The sequence below is a fragment of the Phaethon lepturus genome, unplaced genomic scaffold (genome assembly GCF_000687285.1).
Source record: "Phaethon lepturus isolate BGI_N335 unplaced genomic scaffold, ASM68728v1 scaffold19445, whole genome shotgun sequence".
Taxonomy (NCBI): domain Eukaryota; kingdom Metazoa; phylum Chordata; class Aves; order Phaethontiformes; family Phaethontidae; genus Phaethon; species Phaethon lepturus.
The window spans coordinates 22654-26108 of record NW_010542886.1 but is presented as its reverse complement, the minus strand read 5'-3'; positions in this window follow the sequence as shown (position 1 = coordinate 26108).

Here is a 3455-nt window from a genome sequence, read left to right as displayed (position 1 = left end):
TGCGATGCGCCCCGACGCAGCGCCCCGGGGACGCCAGCTGCGCGCATTCCCCTGCTGCATCAGAGGTCGGACTTCGGCAGCTTCAAAATCTGCTCAGAACTCTGTCCCTTACACAATTATTTTTGCCTTTTTTATTTTTTTTTTCCCCAGGCAATTTTCAGAACCATTCTAGGGGAAAACCACCCCTCGTCATGGACTCTCAGCATGAAAACAGCAGTGTACTTATTAAACTCATGCAAAGACAAGGTTTCCCCTCTCTTTCAGCAAGGCTAGACAGAAGTCCCTTTTCCAGCTCCTACCAGATGTTCAGGTGAGCGGAAATCTCATTGCTATGTCTAAAACTTACAACTTCTTTGATGCAGGTTTTTGCATCCCCAGCAGCCTGCTGAAGGGCCTCACCGCATGGCAGCGGTGTATTTGGCAAGGTAGGGAGGCACACTTGGCTCCTGCTGCCCACCCAGTGCTCCGGGACACAGCTCCCAATCCTCTGCTGTGCACTGGGGCTGATGCTATGGAGAGTCAGTGGACAAGGAAGCAGGGTGGGATTTTCACAGGTACTTTTTATCACATGAATATGTTAGGGAATCTTAATTCATGCAGGACCAGAGTTAGTGAGCCATGGTACTGGAACTGGTGACTCCAGTCACCACCTAGCCCATTCCCCATTCCTCCAAGGCAGGACGCATGGGTCATGTCAGGGAGTCAGCCATCCTCTGCCCTCCAGCGGCAGAGGCTCTGCAGCCGCTCCAGACGATCTGTTCCCTTGCTTCGCTGCCCTTACCACTGGAGCAGTTTCCCTGAAGTTTGACCTGAGTCTGCCTTGCTGCAATTTAAAGCTATTATTTTTGTCTTAGCCACAAAAGACAAAAAGAACAAATCATTCCCTCCTTCTCTGCAATAGCCTTTTATCAACTTTTAAATCACTTCTGTTCCTCCCTCAGTTGTCATCTTTTTTTTTTTTTTTTGGCTGAACATTGCCAGGGTCTTTCAGCCTTCCTCTGTAGGTGAGGTTTTTTTAGACCCTTGATCATTCTTGTTCTTTCCTTTTAGACCTCTTTGACAAGTTCACCTTTTTCTACAAGTGCAATACCCCAAACCGAACACAGCATTTCAGATGAGGTGTTACCATGGCTGAACACAGATGAAGAATTGCATCACAACTTCTGCACTGTGCCGCTGTCTGTACAGCCAATACGTTGTTTGTGTTTTTGCCATAGCATGATTCATTTTTGGTTGGGAACTCTCTTAATTCCCAGATCTTCTTATCACATACTGCTACCTGCTCTTTGAAAATCCCACCCCCAATTTGAGCTGACAGCCAACACTCCCCTCCTTTCACAGCAGCACTCCCAGCTGGTAGGTCAGCCAGTTGACTGGAAAGTTAATCAGACATCAGGGAAAGACTCACAAAGAAAAGGTTAAAACGTAATTTGCCTTTGCTTTGCAAATCATTTGCTCTGCAGTTCTGCCTTGTTTATACACATGGTTCATTCCAAGTGGGACTTGCTTCTCCTGCAATTTGCCCTTGTCACAAGACTGTCACCTTAATGAAAAGAGGGTTGAGGGTGACTTAACCAGCTCTAATGGAGTGGCACCCTCATTAAGAGTGCTGTTAAGTCTGTCTGTCAGAGAACCACATCAATGGAGCTCCAAAGTATCCTAAAAGGGTACATACTTTCCTAAGGAAAGATGTTTTTCAGCTTTTCCCCTGCAAATGTACATGCACGTAAAGTCTAAACCGTGTACCATGTCCAGCAGGAGAGCATTCACAGCTACGCACAACCCTTCCCAAGACATGATGAGCTGCTGGTTTGCCCAGCAGAGGTCTCTGGGAATGAGTGAAAGGGAGGACTTCTGTTTTAAAGGGCATGCCAAAGACCTCAACAGGCCTATTCAGCTCTTCATTCCCCTGCTTCAGGACACAGATATGAGCATAACACTTCAGGGAAAGTTTCTGTGACAGTCTCTTGCTGAAATAGTGGTAGCACTGTTCTTGGCCCTGCACTGGTGACCTGTTTCAACCCTGGGCATCAACATTTTGCTACAAGAACTCAGCTACTCTCACTTGCAAGATGGACCTTTTTGCTTGCAGCCCTGTCCCCTCTAAGAGTAGGTTAACCATTTCTAACAAAAAGCATTTATATAAAATTGAGGTGTCATAGTACAGATCAGGGAGAGGAAAGATGTATCACAGTGTGTTAGAAAAATGTCAGGTTGTGATATCTTGCACAGAGCTGTAGAGATGTTTTCACTAATTCACCTTGGCAGCCAGATTAGGTGAGTCGTATTAACTCTAACCTCTAAGGCAAAAGTGGGGCAGGGGAGCAGGAACAGAGCTTTATACTCTGAGCAAATTTACAAATGTTTCTGCGCAGGAGCCAGCTTTGGCAGGGAGCTGATGGTTGCCACTGTGCAGTTTATCAAAGCGGGGAGGAAGAAGGCTTGGACAATGCTCTTTGGTACCGGTAACAATGAACATATTCTATTAGGTGAAGAGAGGGGCTGCCAGCTCCTGGCAAGCGAGCCACTCCATTCCCATTAAGAGAAGATGTTTGCCTTCAGCACGTTATCCGGGGACGAAATCCTGACCTTACTGCCAAACCTTCCTCACTGACAAGGGTTATCCCCCGGACTTTTGTCTGGTTCAGTACCACCCCTTCCCAGTGAGGGGCCTTCCAGGTTTCCCGGGGGGGGGACGACTCCTCATGCAGCGCAGCTCTTCTCATCCCAAAGCGTCCTTTCCCATGACTCCAGGCAACCTTCTTCCCTGCAGGTTTTTTGCCCTTCACGTGTTCATATCTTGCTGCAGCCCCATTAAACGCCGTCTTGCCAAGCTGTAGCTCCTTAACTCTGTCCCAGTAAATCAGAAAGAGGAGCGTTCTGCTCTGGAGGCTGGAGATAGAGAGTGCGAGCCTGGGAGGCTTGACAATCAAACCAACAGGGAACGACCCCGAGCAGAGCGAGCCAGGCGCCTGCTGCTGCTCGGAGCTGGCACAGCCCTTTTTGCAGAGGGATCTGCGGCAGACGGCTTTGATGTGTGCAGGAGGAAGGCTTTGAAGGCCTGCTTGCCTCAGTCACATTTCCTATCCCCTGGCTTCCTAATTGGACCCAGTAAAGTAAATAATGAACCCAAATAGCAAACCTGCTCGACAATGCTAGCCTGCTGGCAAGAAGCCCTCCTCTTCCCCCACCCTTTGGAGACAGCCTTGCACAACCCCAGGGGCTTGTACCCCCAGTACAACCCCACTGTTGACGTGCACACCTGCCTATGCTCTTATATATATACGCTATATATAAAATACATATTATATTCTGTATTTTAGATATTCTGTATTTTAGATATTTTTATATATATGTGGTGTGCAGACATGCAGACTTACACCCTCCCCACACGTTTGTGGGTCTTTCCCACCTGCACCCAAATGTCCCCTTGCACAGCCACGCACCATCCAATC